At 40.8% G+C, this 23,517-nt stretch overlaps 1 long non-coding RNA gene across 1 annotated transcript in view; it reads right to left on the bottom strand.

The window, feature by feature from the left end:
- Positions 1–1,015: 1,015 nt before the first annotated feature.
- Positions 1,016–23,517, bottom strand: part of LOC134761397 (uncharacterized) — an 85,584-nt gene continuing 63,082 nt past the window's right edge. Inside the window, exon 4 of the long non-coding RNA XR_010139963.1 lies at positions 1,016–1,160. This is a non-coding gene — a long non-coding RNA (uncharacterized LOC134761397). The remainder of the gene's footprint in view (positions 1,161–23,517) is intronic.

Genomic DNA, 23,517 nt, shown 5'->3' with positions numbered 1-23,517 from the left:
TCTGTCATGAGTTGCTGTAACGGCCTAGTTGGTTTGCCTCCAGCCAGGGAGGTGGCACTTGCAAGAGAGCACCAGATGCAGTAGTATAGCAGAATTTGAGCTTTCCCTAAGTTGGCCAGGGGAGGTCTTCTGGTTTCTCAGGCAGTGAGTGGGGCCATAAAGCTCCCATGACTTTATGTCTTTTGTGTTCACCTACCAGGGCAGGTAGAGAAATAGCATCAGGTGGGGGCAGGATTAGTCTGAGCTCAGACTCTCCTTGGGTGGGGCTTGCCACAGCCACTCTGGGGGATGAAGGGGTGGTTCTCAGGCCAATGGAATTATGTCCCAGAGGGGAGTATGGCTGCCTCTGCTGTGCAATAGAGTTTTCAAGGAGAGTGGGGAATAGCCGGTAGCTCTAGGCCTCACTCAGCTCCCATGCAGTCGGTGAGTCTGGTCTCACTCTTGCAGTGCCTTGCTAATGGCACCAAATTTAGATCCAGGCAGACTGTGCACATGGAACTCACACCTTACCCCAGGCCATAAGCTACCCCACTGAGAAAGCAAGCACATGGCTTTCAGGCCTGCCCCTCTCTTTCTGCCTGCAATGCTGGGTGGTCAGCTCTTACAGGCATATCTGCAGCACTTCCCACTTGTCCCTGATTCTGCTCAAGGGAGTTTGTGCCCACTCAAAATTATGTCACAAAATTCAGTTGGAAGCTTCTTTCACCTGCAACCCCTCCCTGAGTTCATGGCTGCCTTTCCCATGGACCCTTGTGAGATACAGTCAGGGATGGCTTCCCTGGGCTCAAGCTGGAGACTGGGAGTGCTTACTAGGCTCTTCCTGCTGCTCCTTCTGCTTTTATATTTCATGCTGCTCCCCAAATCTGTTCTAGCTCTAAGTAAGGTTAAAACCTTCTCCCGTGATCTAGATTTTTAGATTTCCCCAGTGGGGATATTTGCTCACAGGTAGGCTGTCCCCCTCCCCCACTCTGGGAACTCAACGTTTTTTACCTGTCTCATGGAGTTTGCCACTTATTTCAAAGGATCTGTTTATTATTTTGGTTTTCATGGTAAGTTCCTATGGTGATTCTTGGAACGAAAGTTCACAGTGAGAGTCTTCACACACTGTTCTGTCCTTCAAAGTGGGAGAGGCATGCTGGCACTGCTTCCTATTTGTCATCCTGGAAAAAAACATTTTTTGCATTTTTGTGCTGTGTATTGGTGATTTCTCTGTTTAAAATGGTCCTCAAATGTAGTGCTGTTGTTCCTGAGTGTAGCAAGCCTGTGATGTGCTTCCTTCAGGCATGAATTAGTGCTACTGGCCATGAGTTCAATGTTAATGCATCAACTATATATTAAATAAGATATCTTTAAGTAGACATACACCTAAAACAAAGTTATGTACTGATTGATTGACAAAAATGTTATGACCAGAGATGCTCAGGAATTTAACACCGTATTTCCCCTTGTTTAGTACTCACTAATTTGGTGTTCATCATGACTTTGTAGGACAGAATTCCCATGAATAATGAGTATCAGCTATACTTTCATTTATTTTGAGAGTTATCTGCTAAAAAGGACATTAAAATAACAAAAGCTGTCTTCTTGTCTCCAGATATAATTAGTTGCATACTTCAAAGAAATCAAAACAAAAACAACTCTCTCATGTAAATACCCACTTGGTCTTACATAAAACAATCTTTTGTTCTAAGCAAAACATTTTAGGAATGCAATAACTAATTGGTGGAGGGACACATGTTAGTGAGACCCTTAGTCACATTCAATATTTATTGAATGGCTCCTGAGCTCCTCCTATGAGTAACTCTAGCTAAGGCACATTCTGCAGTAAATGGATAAAAACTCTGAAAGAATAATTAAGATTCCAGAGAGTAAACTAGGATTCAAATGTGTTCATGAGTCTTTGAATGAAAATATTGAACAAGAAAGAAAGGCACAATCATAAAATTATTCATATAATGAAGGCCAAGGAAAAACAGGACTCAACATGAATACAGTCTTTGAGAATGCATCTATTGTATGAGGAGATTCAAATGCATGTTGTCTTGTTAGGGCACAGGGTATCCCCAAAAAGCTTTGAGCCCCAGAGAGGTGATGCTGGATATGTGGAAGAAGACAGGCAGTATCATCTGTAAAAGGTCAGTCTCTACCATCAGCCAGACCAGTGTCTGGGTCCTAGATCCACTTTACTGGCTCAGTGACATGGCAAACGACACCCTTTGCGTGGCCCCCAGTTTCTTCATTTATAAAATGGGAGTAATAAGAGTAATAATACAAATATAAAAAGACATTTATGAGTGCTGACTAGGCGCCAGGCACTCTGCTCGGAGCTTTTCATGCATTACCTCATTTAATTTTCCCAACTGTCCAGGTGACTGCTATCACTAGCCCCAACTTATACAGGTGAAAAGCAACTCAGAGAAGTTAAACAGTCTTGCCAAGCATTAGGGCTGGCAGAGTCAAAACTTGATCCCAGGTGTCTGACTCTATCTAATCATGTTGTTTGTGAAAGTTAAATGAGATAATGCATATAAAATGCTTAGCACAATGCCAGGAATATAATAAGCACATATTATACATGTAATAAAAGATCCTTTTTTATTTTATTTATTTATTTATTTTTTTGAGATATTCTTGCTCTGTCGCCCAGGCTGGAGTGCAGTGGCGCAATCTCGGCTCACTGCAACCTCCACCTCCTGGGTTCAAGCAATTCTCCTGCCTCAGCCTCCCAAGTAGCTGGGATTACAGGCAGCTGCCACCGTGCCCAGCTAATTTTTGTATTTTAGTAGAGACGTTTCACCATGTTGGCCAGGCTGGTCTCGAATTTCTGATCTCAAGTGATCCGCCAGTCTCAGCCTCCCAAACTGCTGGGATTACAGGTGTGAGCCACCATGCCTAGCCAAAAGATCCTTTTAAATAAGAATGTCCAACCATATCTCCATTCTCACAACAACCAACAGATCAACAAGAGTTACCAACGGCTGTGTAGAAGGTTTGTGTGGAGACAATACACTGAATTCTCCTGCAGCTGAAAGCACCACAGGGAAGAGTTCTACCTCACCAGGAAACGCATTCCAAATAGCCCCCTGGAGAAATTTCTATCTATCCTCATGAATGGATGTAAATTGGGAAATCAGACCCAAGATTTGCTTTAAAAATCTCTCCCGGCTGGGCGCAGTGGCTCACGCCTGTAATCCCAGCACTTTGGATGGCAGAGATGGGCAGATCACCTGAGGTCCGGAGTTCAAGACCAGCCTGGCCAACATGGTGAAACCCCATCTCTACTAAAAATACAAAAAAAATTAGCCGGGCGTGGTGGCGCGTGCCTGCAATCCCAGCTATTCGGGAGGCTGAGGCAAGAGAATCGCTTGAACTCAGGAGTCGGAAGTTGCAGTGAGCAGAGTTCACGCCACTATACTATAGCCTGGGTGACAGAGCGGGACTCTGTCCAAAAAAAAAAAAAAAAAACCTCTCCTATAGAGGTTAAAACTTCAGATGGCTTATCTCAGCCCTTCTTAAATCTATTTGTTTAATCAATCTGATATTGTTAACTTGTTTTTGTCCCAGTTTCAGATATAACTATATTGTTTTCATGAAAAATATTTTAGGTACAGAGTGAAGCCAGCTGTATAAGCCAAGCTTCTGACATGCTAAAACAAAACACATTTTGGTAGCTAGAGGTTTTCATCCCCTCTTGTAGGAAAGGGAACTAGAGAGAAAACAAAGCTCTCTAGAGTACCTTATTTACTTACGTAATCTTCTTTCGCATTTAATACCTGTTTCATCAAGCTATCACAGTCAAGTTTCTCCTAGTCTAGCATTTTAAGCTTGGACAAGCGTAGTTATGAGCAGGGATTACTGATTGTCCTTTTATCTTCTACAAACAAGAGGATGGCTGGCTCTGTACCTTGGCCCTCACTAGGCCTCCAGGGGGTCCTGGCAACTCCAGCCACTCATGAGGTGGAAGAATACATGGAAAAAGTTAAAATGAATGAAGATATTTCCTCCTCAACATTTGGAAACCTTCTGCTGGCCGAGAATACCTGAACTTGAACAGTAAGCCCTGAGAGTGAGTCCAAAAGAACACCCTGTGGCATTAACAAGACTGGACAGATAACATGTATGCTAATATGGAACAATTGCTAGCATACACTGTTAAGTGAGAAAACTCAACCATATATATACAGCACTACTATTTGAACATCTATAGAGTTGTACATCTATAGACTCTTTGTCCAGAAGAATACACACAAAACTAGCAAGAGTGGTTACCTCAGGGGAAGGGGCTAAGTGTAGGGGTAGACTTGTTTTTCAACCTATATCATTTGGTACTTTTGAATTTTTATTATAAAGAAGGTTTAAGCAATCAGTTGTAAGTTGGAGGCTGCATTGAGAGCAGCAATGACCTCCTATCTGGATAATCTGCTCTCCCCGACCACGGAAGATCAGAAAACTGGGGAGAGATGTGTCCTCCAGGTAGAGAAAGAGAAATCTAAAAAGAGTTCTGATAAGACATTTCCCAGGTTAACATCCATGGCTTTCCCTGATCACATCCTCCTGTAAAGACTTGTCCTCTTCACATATTAGCACAAAGGATGCAAAATGTAAAGAGAGTACCTAAAAAGTAAGAAACAAACCTACCCAAAAAAAGCAGATTTTTTTTTTAAAAAAAAACCTATTCCAAAAAAGAATCATTTCAGAAAAGATAAGAAATTGTATATTCTTTTACTCTATTTATAAAGAAACAGAACTTAGGTTCTTTGGAGAAAGTAAAGAAAAAAAAAACCATAGAATCAAAGATTAGAGGATGAAAGAATAAAAAGAAATTTTAAAATGAACTGAAGAAGTATTGGAAGAAATTTAAAATAATACAAACATAGGAATAAAAATCAGTCACATTACAGGTAGCAAGAAGAAAATATAATACTGAATACAGGAATATGGAGGTATAGCTCAAGAAATTCATACAAAATTAAATAGAAAATAATAGATGATAAAAGAGATTATAGAGAAGATACTTGCATTAGAAGTAGCCAGAAAAATAGATGATACTGAAAATATAGTCATTGTAAGGATGTTCTTCATGTCTATGATCTTCCTAATGTGGAGAAACAAACAAATATTCAAAGACATAAAAAAGCAAACCTGAAATACGGAAAAATATAAAAATCTACTGACTACAATGTGTAGAACACACAATTTTTGTTCAAGGAAAAATACAGTCTCAAGTTTAAACCCTGTCTTAGTGGGGACCCTGAAATTAAGAATAAAGAAAGAGTCCTACAGGCATTCAAAAATTAAAAGCATGTTCCCCAAAAAGAGAAAATCCCTGACCTCAGTCCTCTCAATGGCAACATTCAGTGCAAAAAGTTGGTGAAACAATTTCTACAGAATTCTGATGGGGAAAAAAATGCGTGGCCCAAGAAACACATGTTTTATGTTTAAAAGTAGCAGAAAAATAATTTTAATAATGTAAAATTCTAATAACATAGCACATACATGAATCCTTAAAAAAAAAAAAAAAAAAGACACTTGATGACAAAATCTAGCCAACCCAATCCAAAGATAAGTAAAAAGTGTTTAAAGTCATGTCATGAATGGGAAAGTCATGGAGGAAAGAAGTGTTGGTGACCACTGAGTGTATAATAACGCTCCCAGAGCTCAGCTTGGTATACTTTATAAATCTCGGTAGTATAAAAAAATAACAAAAAGTAAGACGAGGGGAAGGAGCTGGAAGAAAGTATGAAATATAACTTTTCCTCTTCCTTTATGATGTAGTATAAAAACTGTCCAAGATTGATAAAACAAAAATTAGAAGTTTAACTATATCAAAATTTCAAATATTATTATTAGAAGACAAGGAAAAAGAAAGCACAGAACAAATAGCAAAAAAAAAGTAAGGAAACAATATAAACAAAAAATATAAACATACTGTGACCAAATAAATAGTGTGACAAAATTAGATGTAACCCATATATCTGTTATTTAAAAATATATAAATGAGGTAAACTTACCCACTAAAAGTAAAAGACTATCAGTCTGGATTAACAAAACTCATCTATCTTTCATGGTAATAGTAAATATATATATACATAGGGGACTTAGAAAATTTATGGTACATTCATATGATAGAATATATGACAGTCATTAAGAAAGGATTTGATATATAAGAAATGATGTAGAAAGAAGTCCAATATAAATTAATAGAAAAATATTTCAAGAATAATACATATTATCCCAATTGTATTTTACAAAAGATATATGTTGTGCACATATAATTTTATACATTTGCCTATATAAATGTGTTTGCCTATGTATAAATGTGTGTATGTTCAGAAGTTTAGCAGCAGGGGAGGGGGACTGGGGACAGAAGTTTACCTCATAAGGAGTATTATTTTATCCCTGACATTGTTTAGAATTAGTGGTGCATGGCGCTAATAAAAAGCATATTTACAGCTGGGCGCAGTGGCTCACACCTGTAATCCCAGCACTTTGGGAGGCTGAGGTGGGTGGATCACAAGGTCAGGAGTTCGAGACCAGCCAGACCAACATGGTGAAACCCCATCTCTCCTAAAAATACAAAAATTAGCTGGGCATGGTGGCAGGTGCCTGTAGTCCCAGCTACTCAGGAGGCTGAGGCAGGAGAATCGCTTGAACCAGGGAGGTGGAGGTTGCAGTGAGCCAAGATTGCACCACTGCACTCCAGACTGGGCAACAGAAAAAAAAAAAAAAAGCATATTTACTTTTAGAAGGTTGTGTTATATTTTACAATTCTCTTATAACAATGCACCTCCTTATTGCCTGCACCTGGGGTACTCCATTCCAATCTCCTTGCTCCCAGGGTGTGTGTGTATGTGTGTATGTGTGTGTGTGAAACATCTGGCATAAAACACAAGTGTGTGTGAGAGTGAATCTGTATGTGTATTTCACAGCTGGACTCATGGATAACACCCAATTAATGGTGTCACTAAGGAGTACAATTAGAGGATGTATAAAGAAGAGAGAGCTGACAGACTTTTCTATACTATATGAAAATTTTACAATGAGAAATAACTCTTTACAATATAGTTTTTTCAATAAGAAAAATAAGAAGAGGTCATTTTATTAATAACAAAAATAAAATAGTTGTGCGTGGGAAGTAGTAGTTAATGTACTTGAACACTAAATTTACTTTGGTGCTCCTGCCAGATATAGCAAAAACGAATGCAGCTTGGGCTACCCAGAGCTTATTTCAGACAAAAGAAAACATAATTTTTCATCCATTTTCCAATACCTAGCCCACAGCCTGGTGCAAAAAAAAACATTCTATAAAGGTTTGTTGGGAGAATAAATACATTAATCTGGTCAAAGATTTTTTATTCCCTATCAGTGAATTTTAGGAAATGTAACATGGCTCATACAACCAGTAACACTTTCAAAAATAAACATACAAAAAATACAAAGACACTTGCCAAATGACCTTTGTTCCATCAACTCTCAAGATTTTCAAAAGCGAGGGGAGGAGCCAAGATGGCCGAATAGGAACAGCTCCGGTCTACAGCTCCCAGTGCGAGTGACGCAGAAGACGGGTGATTTCTGCATTTCCATCTGAGCTTTGAGGAGAGCCGTGGTTCTCCCAGCACGCAACTGGAGATCTGAGAACGGGCAGACTGCCTCCTCAAGTGGGTCCCTGACCCCTGACCCCCGAGCAGCCTAACTGGGAGGCACCCCCCAGCAGGGGCAGACTGACACCTCACACGGCCAGCCAGGTACTCCAACAGACCTGCAGCTGAGGGTCCTGTCTGTTAGAAGGAAAACTAACAGAAAGGACATCCACACCAAAAACCCATCTGTACATCACCATCATCAAAGACCAAAAGTAGATAAAACCACAAAGATGGGGAAAAAACAGAGCAGAAAAACTGGAAACTCTAAAAAGCAGAGTACCTCTCCTCCTCCAAAGGAACGCAGTTCCTCACCAGCAACGGAACAAAGCTGGACGGAGAATGACTTTGACGAGCTGAGAGAAGAAGGCTTCAGACGATCAAATTACTCCGAGCTACCGGAGGATATTCAAACCAAAGGCAAAGAAGTTGAAAACTTTGAAAAAAAATTAGAAGAATGTATAACTAGAATAACCAATACAGAGAAGTACTTAAAGGAGCTGATGGAGCTGAAAACCAAGGCTCGAGAACTACGTGAAGAATGCAGAAGCCTCAGGAGCCGATGCGATCAAATGGAAGAAAGGGTATCAGCCCTGGAAGATGAAATGAATGAAATGAAGTGAGAAGGGAAGTTTAGAGAAAAAAGAATAAAAAGAAACGAGCAAAGCCTCCAAGAAATGTGGGACTATGTGAAAAGACCAAATCTACGTCTGATTGGTGTACCTGAAAGTGACAGGGAGAATGGAAACAAGTTGGAAAACACTCTGCAGGTTATTATCCAGGAGAACTTCCCCAATCTAGCAAGGCAGGCCAACATTCAGATTCAGGAAATACAGAGAATGCCACAAAGATACTCCTCGAGAAGAGCAACTCCAAGACACATAATTGTCAGATTCACCAAAGTTGAAATGAAGGAAAAAATGTTAAGGGCAGTCAGAGAGAAAGGTCGGGTTACCATCAAAGGGAAGCCCATCAGACTAACAGCGGATCTCTCAGCAGAAACCCTACAAGCCAGAAGAGAGTGGGGACCAATATTCAACATTCTTAAAGAAAAGAATTTTCAACCCAGAATTTCATATCCTGCCAAACTAAGCTTCATAAGTGAAGGAGAAATAAAATACTTTACAGACAAGCAAATGCTGAGAGATTTTGTCACCACCACGCCTGCTCTAAAAGAGCTCCTGAAGGAAGCGCTAAACATGGAAAGGCACAACCGGTACCAGCCACTGCAAAATCATACCGAAACGTAAAGACCATCGAGACTAGGAAGAGACTGCATCAACTAATGAGCAAAATAACCAGCTAACATCGTAATGACAGGATCAGATTCACACATAACAATATTAACTTTAAATGTAAATGGACTAAATGCTCCAATTAAAAGACACAGACTGGCAAATTGGATAAAGACTCAACACCCATCAGTGTGCTGTATTCAGGAAACCCATCTCATGTGCAGAGACACACATAGGCTCAAAATAAAAGGATGGAGGAAGATCTACCAAGCAAATGGAAAACAAAAAAAGGCAGGGGTTGCAATTCTAGTCTCTGATAAAACAGACTTTAAACCAACAAAGATCAAAAGAGACAAAGAAGGCCATTACATAATGGTAAAGGGATTAATTCAACAAGAAGAGCTAACTATCCTAAATATATATGCACCCAATACAGGAGCACCCAGATTCATAAAGTAAGTCCTGAGTGACCTACAAAGAGACTTAGACTCCCACACATTAATAATGGGAGACTTTAACACCCCACTGTCAACATTAGACAGATCAACGAAACAGAAAATCAACAAGGATACCCAGGAATTGAATTCAGCTCTGCACCAAGCAGACCTAATAGACATCTACAGAACTCTCCACCCCAAATCAACAGAATATACATTTTTTTCAGCACCACACCACACCTATTCCAAAATTGACCATATACTTGGAAGTAAAGCTCTCCTCAATAAATGTAAAAGAACAGAAATTATAACAAACTATCTCTCAGATCACAGTGCAATCAAGCTAGAACTCAGGATTAAGAATCTCACTCAAAACCGCTCAACTACGTGGAAACTGAACAACCTGCTCCTGAATGACTACTGGGTACATAACGAAATGAAGGCAGAAATAAAGATGTTCTTTGAAACCAACGAGAACCAAGACACAACATACCAGAATCTCTGGGATGCATTCAAAGCAGTGTGTAGAGGGAAATTTATAGCACTAAATGCCCACAAGAGAAAGCAGGAAAGATCCAAAATTGACACCCTAACATCACAATTAAAAGAACTAGAAAAGCAAGAGCAAACACATTCAAAAGCTAGCAGAAGGCAAGAAATAACTAAAATCAGAGCAGAACTGAAGGAAATAGAGACACAAAAAACCCTTCAAAAAATTAATGAATCCAGGAGCTGGTTTTTTGAAAGGATCAACAAAATTGACAGACTGCTAGCAAGATTAATAAAGAAAAAAAGAGAGAAGAATCAAATAGATGCAACAAAAAATGATAAAGAGGATATCACCACCGATCCCACAGAAATACAAACTACCATCAGAGAATATTACAAACACCTCTACGCAAATAAACTAGAAAATCTAGAAGAAATGGATAAATTCCTCAACACATACACCCTCCCAAGACTAAACCAGGAAGAAGTTGAATCTCTGAATAGACCAATAACAGGAGCTGAAATTGTGGCAATAATCAATAGCTTACCAACCAAAAAAAGTCCAGGACCAGATGGGTTCACAGCCGAATTCTACCAGAGGTACAAGGAGGAACTGGTACCATTCCTTCTGAAACTATTCCAATCAATAGAAAAAGAGGGAATCCTCCCTAACTCATTTTATGAGGCCAGCATCATCCTGATACCAAAGCCAGGCAGAGACACAACCAAAAAAGAGAATTTTAGACCAATATCCTTGATGAACATTGATGCAAAAATCCTCAATAAAATACTGGCAAACAGAATCCAGCAGCACATCAAAAAGCTTATCCACCATGATCAAGTGGGCTTCATCCCTGGGATGCAAGGCTGGTTCAATATACGCAAATCAATAAATGTAATCCAGCATATGAACAGAACCAAAGTCAAAAACCACATGATTATCTCAATAGATGCAGAAAAGGCCTTTGACAAAATTCAACAACCCTTCATGCTAAAAACTCTCAATAAATTAGGTATTGATGGGTCATATCTCAAAATAATAAGAGCTATTTATGACAAATCCACAGCCAATATCATACTGAATGGGCAAAAACTGGAAGCATTCCCTTTGAAAACTGGCACAAGACAGGGATGCCCTCTCTCACCACTTCTATTCAACATAGTGTTGGAAGTTCTGGCCAGGGCAATTAGGCAAGAGAAGGAAATCAAGGGTATTCAATTAGGAAAACAGGAAGTCAAATTGTCCCTGTTTGCAGATGACATGATAGTATATCTAGAAAACCCCATTGTCTCAGCCCAAAATCTCCTTAAGCTGATAAGCAACTTCAGCAAAGTCTCAGGATACAAAATCAATGTACAAAAATCACAAGCATTCTTATACATCAATAACAGACAAACAGAGAGCCAAATCATGAGTGAACTCCCATTCACAATTGCTTCAAAGAGAATAAAATACCTAGGAATCCAACTTACAAGGGATGTGAAGGACCTCTTCAAGGAGAACTACAAACCACTGCTCAAGGAAATAAAAGAGGATACAAACAAATGGAAGAACATTCCATGCTCATGGGTAGGAAGAATCAATATCATGAAAATGGCCATCCTTCCCAAGGTAATTTACAGATTCAATGCCATCCCCATCAAGCTACCAATGACTTTCTTCACAGAATTGGAAAAAACTACTTTAAAGTTCATATGGAACCAAAAAAGAGCCCGCATCGCCAAGTCAATCCTAAGCCAAAAGAACAAAGCTGGAGGCATCACGCTACCTGACTTCAAACTATACTACAAGGCTACAGTAACCAAAACAGCATGGTACTGGTACCAAAACAGAGATATAGATCAATGGAACAGAACAGAGCCGTCAGAAATAATGCCACATATCTACAACTATCTGATCTTTGACAAACCTGACAAAAACAAGAAAAGGGGAAAGGATTCCCTATTTAATAAAAGATACTGGGAAAACTGGCTAGCCATATGTAGAAAGCTGAAACTGGATCCCTTCCTTACACCTTATACAAAAATCAATTCAAGATGGATTAAAGACTTAAATGTTAGACCTAAAACCATAAAAACCCTAGAAGAAAACCTAGGCAATACCATTCAGGACATAGGCATGGGCAAGGACTTCATGTCTAAAACACCAAAAGCAATGGCAACAAAAGCCAAAATTGATAAATGGGATCTAATTAAACTAAAGAGCTTCCGCACAGCAAAGGAAACTACCATCAGAGTGAATAGGCAACCTACAAAATGGGAGAAAATTTTTGCAACCTACTCAACTGACAAAGGGCTAATATCCAGAATTGACAATGAACTCCAACAAATTTACAAGAAAAAAACAAACAACTCCATCAAAAAGTGGGCAAAGGACATGAACAGACACTTCTCAAAAGAAGACATTTATGCAGCCAAAAAACACATGAAAAAATGCTCACCATCACTGGCCATCAGAGAAATGCAAATCAAAACCACAATGAGATACCATCTCACACCAGTTAGAATGGCAATCATTCAAAAGTCAGGAAACAACAGGTGCTGGAGAGGATGTGGAGAAATAGGAACACTTTTACACTGTTGGTGGGACTGTAAACTAGTTCAACCCTTGTGGAAGTCAGTGTGGCGATTCCTCAGGGATCTAGAACTAGAAATTCCATTTGACCCAGCCATCCCATTATTGGGTATATACCCAAAGGACTATAAATCATGCTGCTATAAAGACACATGCACATGTATGTTTATTGCGGCATTATTCACAATAGCAAAGACTTGGAACCAACCCAAATGTCCAACAATGATAGACTGGATTAAGAAAATGTGGCACATATACACCATGGAATACTATGCAACCATAAAAAATGATGAGTTCACGTCCTTTGTAGGGACATGGATGAAATTGGAAATCATCATTCTCAGTCAACTATCGCAAGAACAAAAAACCAAACACCGCATATTCTCACTCATAGGTGGGAATTGAACAATGAGAACACATGGACACAGGAAGGGGAACATCACACTTCAGGGACTGTTGTGGGGTGGGGGGAGTGGGGAGGGATAGCATTGGGAGATATACCTAATGCTAGATGACGAGTTGGTGGGTGCAGTGCACCAGCATGGCACACGTATACATATGTAACTTACCTGCACGTTGCGCATATGTACCATAGAGCCTAAAGTATAATAATAATAATAATAATAATAATAATAAAAAGAAAAAAAAAAGATTTTCAAAAGCATAATATTCAGTCTTAACTCCTGCTAGACTTTTCTTTAAGGACCTCAAAAGCATTCACTTGCTGCTTCCTGAATTAATATACAAATGGTACTTAGAGGATTCAGTGAAAGTGATGTGGAGCGTGTCCCTTAGACTATCTCTTTCAAGTGACAGATGTCTCGAGTAGCCTTTAGCAATTGCTAGGTTGCAGACAACTTCCAGTTGAGTCTCTCACAAGTGTATGAAGTGCTGTGTTTGTTGTTGTTGTCTAAAGAGTCATCCATTCTCTTTAGACAGCTGGTGAGCTGGTGACAGAGTTGATGTTGCATTCATCTGCTTAAGGACTAATTTGCTCATTCCTGTGGCAGAAATAAAGTGGATTCTTTTTCTTCTAATGGGAGTTTACAAAAAGAGCCAGACTCACAGTGCAGGCAAAAAGCCAATTAAGCTTTCATTCTACTTCCTATTCTCCCCAGACCCAGTGGAGAGGAAAAGGAAGTGTCCCCAGATGAAGTTAGGAGTTCAGGGTTATAATTTCTTACCACCTAGGCAGAGTTATGCTCACGTTGATGGCAGAAGGGGACAGGTGATACCATCTTAACATTTCATGGAGTCCCAGCAGGTGGAACAGCAGTGGCCAGGACCCAACACAGATCCTGTTGGCTTAAGCTGACCCCAAGAGATGGGCATTGGGCTTCTCCTCAAATGAGACCACCTGAGTATGGTCCTGACTGTTGCTGAGTAACACTTTCAAATACAGGCTTACAAAACATACACACACAGCTAGGAGACAATCATGCTGTCTCCTATCATGTGCTTATCATGGCATTGGCACAAAATCAAACTTCAGTATTCCAACAGTGCATTAACCAGGCTCATATCTAAGGCTACATACTTTTCCTACTCTACAAGACAGATTGGTGACCAAAGACAGGAAGTCTCATTGCACAGTGGCATTTTCATAGAGCTACCCAGACCATAGGGAAGATTGTTCCAGGGATCCCTACCATAATAATTTTCTGTTGTGGATATTTATGGACTTAATTTCTACTTAGATACCAGATGAATGGAGGCTGACCAGAGAGGTAATGGCAGAAAGAACTAACATTTCTGTCCTTAAAGGGGGCTTTAAATCCACTTATGAATTTGGAAACATTACCCCCTTCAGGGATCTGCCTCAATGGCACTTTCTCCAGATAGGCTTCTCCGTTATCCCTTCTTTTTGCTCCCCATGCAGGGATGGTGGTGGGAGGCTCTGAACTGGAAATTCTAGGACATGACTAGACCTTGTGGCAGATGTAAATGGACCTGAGGAGGTCTAGCCATCTATCTCTCTCTCCTCTTCTCTCCCATGCTCCCTGTTTCATTTTCTATCCTTTGATGGGTTGAAGAGTGGTCAGAAGGCTTGGGTTTTAGGGGAGGGAAAGGTTCCCTTTAGACCTCCAGCCTAAGCCACAGACTTCCTCAGTGGGGTTTCTGGCACAGCATCATATCATAGTAACTTTTCTTTGCCATCGTCCTCTGGAAATATGCTTTCCTCGTAACGTCACAGAGGAAGGGAGCTGCTTAGAAGTAGGGCCATGAGTGAGTGCCCCATCCATAGCACCTCGCATGGTACCTTGCATATAGTGAGCAAGCAAATATTTGTTGAGCTGAGACAGTTTGAAGTCTGTCACACGTAAGGAACTAAAGTTCCTGGTGAAAGAGACCTCGGTTTCCACAATGACGAAGCATCAGGAATAGCTGCATCAAGGAGAATCCTCTGGAAGTCCTCTCAAGTGGAGATGAATCAATTGAATAGAATGGAGTCTGCTGACATAAAAAGTGTTCCATTCCAGTCACTTAAAGGTCCTCTATGGCTGTGTTTTACAAAGTGTGGTATGTGTCCCCATGTAGGTATACAAGAGGACTTAATGCTTAATGTATACACAAGCGAATATTTTATTATAATTGTTCTGAATTTATTTAATATTAATTAGGAAAATATAAGTAATATATCAAAAATATGATTTTACAGATACTACTTATTATAATAAAAGTGAATATTATGTTATAGTTTCAGTAGATTTAAACAAGTTAATAATAATAGCATAATAATAAATATAAATCATAGTCTAGGCGATGTAAAGTCAAAATGATGAAGATGAACGTATGAAAGACTGAAATTAGAGAAACACTACCCATATCCCCTTAAGTTCATAATATAGGCTGCTTGCAGACCTGGCCAATAGCAGAAAGTTGGAGACCTCCTATGATGGTCAAAAATCACCTTAGCATATACCCTGAATGGCCTTTAATAACTCAGCCACATCCAGTAGCTCTACTGAGTTACTTTTGAGGCTGGACTTATTGTCCTCTAGATGGAATCTTTCTTCTTCATCTCTGCAGAGTTTCCAAAAGAGTGTCATGTGGTGTGGCTGTCCCACATGGCTGGCTTTGCAACCTAGAAGGCTTTCCAGGAACAGGCGGAAGATCGTATGGATCGTATGGGGGATCTGGTCTCTATGGAGTTGGCCTACCTCATCCGTGCCTGGGATACCACCTGGGCTGCACCCCTAGCTTGGGACTTTCTATTTCCCATTTTAAAATATGAAACTGTCCGGGTGCAGTGGTTCATGCCTATAATACCAACACTTTGGGAGGCCAAAGCAGGACGATCATGTGCGTACAGGAGTTTGAGATCAGCCTGGGCAACATAGTGAGACTCTGTCTCTATAAATAAAGTAAAATATTTATAAAATTTAAAAAGAAAAAGATGAAAATTGGTGATATGATGCAGATTTTTTTAAAAGAAATATAACCTAGAACTATAACAAGTAGAGTGATAGGTGTAAGATGAAGTCTGCTGAGATGAAAGAAAGCCCAGCGAGTAAGTGCCCAGAGCATGTGAGGAGTCAAAGCTGAGCCATGGATTGGCAGGCTGAGAGCTTTTGAGGTAGGGCCAGTCAATCACCAAGCCTAGAAAAAAGTAGCTCTCATGGTCCATCCTAAGGCATGATTGTGTTGTTTTAGAAGAATAATAGCTTGAGAAGGTATTAGGTTTTACCTTTAATGGCAAAAACCACAATTACTTTTGTACCAACCTAATAAAATGTTAATGGCAGTGAACTATGATGTCACAGTGAGGGTGAAATCAAGACTGGGGATGCAAGGTAGAGAATTCTGTCAAAATCCTAGTACAGGCTAAACTCTGTGAGCTGTGATCAGAATACTTGGACATTGTGGCACCAAGGATGTGGTCAGGAATGGAAACTCCTCCCCAGGACCAGGCAGTCCTAGGTGGAGACCTAGGTTGCTGGCATACCCCGGGTCCCCTTCTGGGCAAAGCAGACATGGGGTGGCTCCCAGCACATACATTGTCATATTTGTATCAAGAAAAGCTGCTACTCTGTGTCTTTAATATAGACGTTGGTAAAATAATATAACAAAAGAAGAAAAGAAAAGCTGCTACCCAAGCAATACCAACCAGACCCAGAATTTGGGGAAGCAATTCCTTGAGGATGCTCAAATGCAAGAGGAGCAGGGGAAAACAGCAGCGGCAGAGTCAGTGACAGCTCAGAGACTGACAGGCTAACCATCAAGCACAAGAGAGTCACTGGAGCCAGGAGCCAGAGCCTCTATTATAAGGAAATGCCAGGCTGATCACTCCAGAACCATGTCCCAGATCTCCAGGAGTCTTGACTGCACAGCTGCTGAGACATCTGCTGTTCCCTTAATTCCAGGGACCTTCACATAGCCTTCCGATCCTGGAGCATGGCTTTGGTCCTCAAGTCTGGGAGAGCCTAATTAATACACAGGGGCCTAAACGGAACAAGGCCCTTGGGTCATACCAGGTACCCATGGTCAGTTGTCACACAGGCATCACGAGGGCCAACTGAGACAATCAAGGGTGAAGAAGTGGGTACAGAGGAGCTGGGACACTGCTGATACTGATGATATTAATAGCCCCAAACAGATGCGCAAGGCAGGTGGTCAAAAGTCAAGAGCTAGGAGTGACATAAAGAGAAGGGCAGATTCAAAGCATTAGCTCCAAGGAAAACTAACAGCCACCACCAAGTAATAAATCACAGTAACTCCTCTTGTAGCTCATCTCAGACATTGTGGCCTCTTTGAAAGCCTTCAGTGACCTTCCTCTGGGCTTGGTTAGGTCCCCTTAGGGGTAAGAATAGCATCCTATTCTATCTATCTATACACTTGCCACGCTGTATTGTCATCGTCCTCTTCCCCTGTTAGGATAGAGACTATTTTTAATACCAGTATATACTGGAGGAGAGACAGAGATTAGGTGAACTTGGACTGAACGAGCAAAGTTCCACACAGCCAAGTCATTTGGAGATCCCAAAGAGTGTGTTATCATAGAGTTGCAACTATATTTCAAAAATTAGCTCATGTTTACTGATTCTTAAAGGTAGCTGATGACGCAAGAGGGTGCTTTTGTCAAATCCAGTTTCACCCGTTCACTGTGTCAGCATGGCACTTCTTTTTCTCTCCATGAAGCTCCATCCTTCCTCGTCTTTGAAGTCACTGTCTGCTTGACATGAAAAATGTCCTCTAGAAAATGTAATCACTAATTACATCAATGAAAAACCACCAGCTCTCAAACGTGCAATGATTAACCACAAGAAAACAAATTTTCAATAATAATTTTCTAGTCCTTGGTTTTCCACGAAAGTTGGTTGTCTGCCTGTGCAGTGGGTTTTCCTTGAGTCCTTTAATGTTTTACCCACCACCAATTCCAAGGAGAAATCCTCTAACAAAGTTGGCATTCTGTATCAAGAAAATTCTTGACTCCATGTCACCTGAATTGCTCTCTTTGGTTCTCTCCCAAGCACACAATTTCTTTCAAAGCCCTTCACATTAAGCTCCTGCATTTTCTTTTATTATTATTATTATTATTATTATTATTATTATTATTATTATACTTTAAGTTTTAGGGTACAAGCACACCAACATAGCACATGTATACATATGTAGCTACTGCATTTTCTTGACTTGTGAACTTTCAGCCCTAGATTTTCCTGACACTCCACCCCGCTGTCTCTGCTTTCTGAGTTTCTTCCACCCAGAGCTTTGCATGCTATCCTCCTGTGAGATCAGTCATGAGGCAGAGCCCTGTGCTTCTTGCTGTGCATCATTCATGTGGCCCTTAGGCCATCAAAGGTGGTAGGTTATGTGTGATAGAACGGTGGCCCTCCCATGTTTCCCAGGACTCCTCCATCCCTCTCAGAGAATGTTCTCCAGGGGTTGTCATCTCTCTATTCCACAGACAGCTATGAAGCCCCTGCTGGGTCCCCTGCTCTGCGCTAAGGCTGAGGTGGGGACAAAAAACAATCAGATAGGCTGTCAAGCTCCTGGGTCACATCTAGCTAATGCCTTCCATTCAAGTCCCAGCTCAATTGTCACCTTTTCTGTGAAGGCTTTCTTGACTAGTACTCCCTCCTCTTTGACCCCATAGCCCTCTGTTCATATTTCTGTATGGTGCTCGTCCTGTGATAGGATTTAAGGGAAACTACAAATGCCACCCCTCCCCTATGCTTTTGGAATCAATTGAGAAATGCACATGAGTCTGAGAGATGGAGCTCACAATATCAGCTTCATTACTTAACAGATGAAGCTGGACACGGGAAAGCGATGCACCTGCAGCCAAATGAGCTTCCTAATATGCCACACACCCCCTGTGTTTGTCCTGACTTATTCACCTGCTCACCCGGAGCTGCTGGAGCACTTCAGGCCTCCCGTGACAGAGTAAATCTCTTGTCACACAGAGGAGAATGCATGCGTGCATACCTGCTAAGAGGAAGCTGTTTTCAAAGAGAAAGGAAAAGGGCCATTTGAGAATGGGGACCTTTAACTTAATACATCCTTCTTTCCCATATGGAGCAGTGGGTGTTAATTTCTCCCCTTCCCAGCAAACAGGTAAGTCACTCCTCCTGCTCCAGGAAAGAGGAGGTGAGAGGTGGCAGGCAAGGCAGAATATTTCCAATATCCTCGAGAAGGCTGGGGCAGAGACAGAAATGTAAGAAAATAGTCCACACACACACACACACGTACACACGTGCACAGCCCTAGGGACTATCATTTTCTGCATAAAATTCTGTTTCTTATGCTGGACTTTGAGCTTCTCAAGGGCAAGAACTAACTCATTCATTTTTGCATAAAAGGAAAATGAAAAACATTTCTTGGCTGCCACATAGGCTTATTTGATATAACTTGCTGGATAAATAAATGTGGAACACCCTGTCTCCTGTCATTTAGGCTATTTGCCCACCTATGGGAGGGAGGTAAGTCAGTGACCTCAGTGCTAATGAGGTCTGAAGGGATGAGAAATCCTCTTGGCCATAGCTGGTCCATAGATTCCCTCCACATCTGCTGGCATCCCAAGATAACCAGGGTCCTTCTAACTGTCTTGGCTGAATCTCATGAAGTGACTGGGACGCTGTCACCTTCTTCCCCTCCCACAATGGTAATCTGCAAGCAGCGATCTTTGATGTTACTATTATCTTTATTTTGGGGCATCACAAACTGTACTCATATAAGATGGTGAACTTACTCAGTAAATGTTGTCTGTGTTCTGACTGTTCCACCGACTGGCAATTCCCCCATCTCTCCCCTCTCCTCTGGCTTCCCTATTCCCTGAGACACAACAACACTGAAATTAAGCCAGTTAATAATCCTATAATGGCTTCTAATTGTTCAAGAAAAAGGAAGAGTTGCACATATCTCACTTTATTTATTCTTCTTTTTATTTATTTTTTGAAACAGAGTCTCACTCTCTCGCCCAGGCTGGAGTGCAGTGGTGTGATCTCAGCTCACTGCAACCTTCACCTCCTGGGTTCAAGTGATTCTCGTACCTCAGCCTCACAAGTAGCTGGGACCATAGGCATGCACCACCACACCTGACTAATTTTTGTATTTTGGTAGAAACGGAGTTTCCCCATGTTGGACAGGTTGGTCTTGAACTCCTGACCTCAAGCGATCCATTCTCCTTGGCCTCCCAAAGTGCTGGGATTACAGGCATGAGCCACTGTACCAGGCCTGGACACATCTCACTTTAAATCAAAAATTAGAAATGATTAAGCTTCTTGAGGGAGGCATGTTGAAAGCCAAGATGAGCAAAAAGCTAGGCATCTTGGGCCAAACAGCCAAGTTTTTAATGCAAAGGAAAAGTTCTTGAAGGAAATTAAAAGTGTGACTCCAGTGAAAACATAAATGATAACAAGGCAAAACAGCCTTACTGCTGAGATGGAAAAGTTTAAGTGGTCTAGATAGATCAAACCAGCCACAACACTGCCTTAAACCAAAGCCTAGCCCAGAGCAAGGCCCTAACACTCTTCAATTCTATGAAGGCTGAGAGAAGTGAGGAAGCTACAAAAGAAAAGTGTGAAGCTAACAGAGATTGATTCACGAGGTTTAAGAAAAGAAGCTATCTCCATAACATAAAAGTGCAAGGTGAGGCAGCAAGTGCCGAGAAGAAACTGCAGAGAGTTGTCCAGAAGGTCTAGCTGAGATTATTGATGATGGTAGTTACCCTAAACAACAGATCTTTCATGTAGATGAAGCAGCCTTACATTGGAAGAAGATGCCATCTAGGACTTGCCTAGTTAGAGAGGTGAAGTCAATGTTTGGCTTCAAAGCTTCAAAGAACAAGCTGACTCTCTTGTTAGGGGCTATGCAACTGGTGACTTCAAGTTGAAGCCAAGACTCATTTACCATTCTGAAAATCCTGAGGACCTTAAGAATTATGCTGAATCTACTTTGCCTGTGCCCTATAAATGGAAAAACAAGGCCTGGATGACAGCATGGCTTACTATTTTAAGCCCCTGGTTGAGACCTATTTCTCAGAATAGAAAGATTCCTTTCAAAATATTTCTTCTCATTGACAATGCACCTGGTCACGCAAGGGCTCTGATGGAGATGTACAAGGAGATTAATGTTGTTTTCTTGCCTGCCAACATAACATCCATTCTATAGCCCATGGATCAAGAAGTAATTTTGACTTTCAAGTTTTATTATTTAAGAAATAAATTTTGTAAGGCCATAGCTGCCATAGTGATTCCTCTTGTGGATCTGAGTAAAGTATATTGAAAACCTTCTGAAAAGGATTCACCATCCTACATGCCATAAAGAACATTTGTGATTCACAAAAACAGGTCAAAATATCAACATTAACAGGAGTTTGGAAGAAGTTGATTCTAACCCTCATGGATTACTTGGAGGGGTTCAGAACCTCAGTGGAGGAAGTAACTGAAGATGTGGTAGAAATAGCAAAAGAACTAGAATTAGACCCATAAGATGAATTGCAATCTTATGATCAAACTTGAAAAGATGAGGAGTTGCTTTTTATGGATGAACAAAGAAAGTGGCTTCTTGAGATGAAATCTATTCCTGAAGATGCTGTGAACATTGCTGAAATGACAATAAAAAATTTCAAATATTACTTAAACATAATTGATAAAGCAGTGGCAGGATTTGAGAGGACTGACTGCAATTTTAAAAGAAGTTCGACTATATGGGTAAAACGCTATTAAACGCATCACAAGCTACAGAGAAATCTTTTGTGAAAGAGAGTCAATCAACATGACAGAACTCATTACTGTCTTATTTTAAGGACTTTCCATAGCCACCCAACCTTCAGCAACCACCACCCCAATCAGTTAGCAGCCATCAATAACCAGGCAAACCCCACCACCAGCAAAATGATTGTGATTCGCTCAATGTTCAGATGATTGTTAGTATTTTTTAGCAACAAAATATGTTTTAATCCAGGTATGTACATTGTTTTTTAAACATAATGCTCTTGCACATTTAATAGACTACAGTATAGTGTAAACATAACTTACATGCACTGGAAAAGCAAAAAAAATTGTGTGACTCCCTGTATTGAGATATTTTCTTTATTGCAGCAGTCTGGAACCAAATCTGCAATATCTCTGAAGTACATCTGTGGTCAGTAGGAAACATGTGGCAGAGTGGAAAACAGAAGTGGCCTGCAAATATGTCTGCCTTTTGTCTTAAAAGCCTAAGCCCATATAGAAGTGATATTTGTTAAATATAAATAGGGTTTCCACAAAAAAAAAATGTAAAGGGATTAGAATCTCCTTATTTTTAGATATTTTCCTTCAGGTTTGTGTTGAAGAGTGGAAGGGAAAGAAAGAGAGAAGGAAGAAAAGGGTGAAAGGGAGGGAGAGAAGGAGGGACAAAGAAAGAAGAAAAGGAAGGAATAGAGATAAATTGTTCTGTGGTATAATTATAAAAGCAAAAATGAGCCAAGTCCTGGCAGCCACAATGGAAAAGAAAAAAGACTCCGGAGAAAAGACTCTGCATAGTGCATCATGGCAAGTTGGACTAGAATCAAAGCCAAAGTTGTCTATGTGTCAAGCACAGCCCAGAGGCAGCAGAGAATCACCACATCTAAGGACCATGGGAAAAAGGATGACCGTGTTCACAACAAACCCGACCTGGGTGGGCTCCCAGGACCAAATGAGCCTGCATTCCTGAACACCCTAATTCAAACTTAAAGGTTTATGCCTGCTGCATGAGGACTAATTTTTCTCTGAAGACAACATTGTCTGATTCCATATGAAGAAGGCATATCCCTCTGTTAGCATGACTTTGACCCTGTTGCTCGTAGAAACAATAACCCTAGTGCTACTGCGCAAAGGAGCACGTGACTACCCTCAGGGTCCCTGTGTATCTGTGAATTGCACTATCTAATAATGGCTCCTAACAGATTTTTTTAAAATACTAAATTGCTGCCCCAATGAAAGAACAGAGATGGGGATGGGGACCAGTTCTTAGGTCATCTTGCAAAATTACTGAATGACAGACTCAGCCTGAGGGTGAACTGGATATAACCAGCACTGACTGGCACGGCTTAGTCTCTATGCATCCCACCAGACCAGGGAACTGCTGAGCGAGAGAGACCAAGACTTGGAACTCTGGGGAAGGTAGAAGCAGCTGAGCAGAAAGAAGGCAGCAAAGGAGCTTATGCCCAGACCCCCGGGAGGGCAAACCTCTTGTGAATCACCAGCAACCGTGAACATCTGTTTTATTGAGGCCCGTATGGAAAAGCAGAGTTGCATAGTTGAAAGAATACAAGTTTTGGTCCTGTACCTATTAACTTGAACCTTAACTCTGCCACTTATTAGCTACGTGTTGTTGGGCAAGTTAGTTAACTTCTCTAAGTCTTTGTTCCCTGAGCTCTAAAACAGGATTACAGCAGTACCTAATTCAGAGGAATTGTGGAGTGGGTTGAGTGAGATGCAGCACATCAAGCTTCTAGCACAGGGATGTCCAATCTTTTGGCTTCTCTGGGCCACGTTGGAAGAAGAATTATCTTGGGCCACACATAAAATAAACTAACACTAATTATAGCTGATGACCTAAAAAGAAAAAAAAATCTCATAATGTTTTAAGAAAGTTTACGAATTTGTGTTGGTCCACATTCAAAGCCATCCTGGGCTGCATGCAGCCCACAGGCTGCGGGATGGACAAGCTCA

This window comes from Pongo abelii, chromosome 4 (genome assembly GCF_028885655.2).
Source record: "Pongo abelii isolate AG06213 chromosome 4, NHGRI_mPonAbe1-v2.0_pri, whole genome shotgun sequence".
In the NCBI taxonomy this organism is placed as follows: domain Eukaryota; kingdom Metazoa; phylum Chordata; class Mammalia; order Primates; family Hominidae; genus Pongo; species Pongo abelii.
Note: the sequence above shows the minus strand (reverse complement) of the source record. Positions and strands in the feature narration are given on the sequence as shown.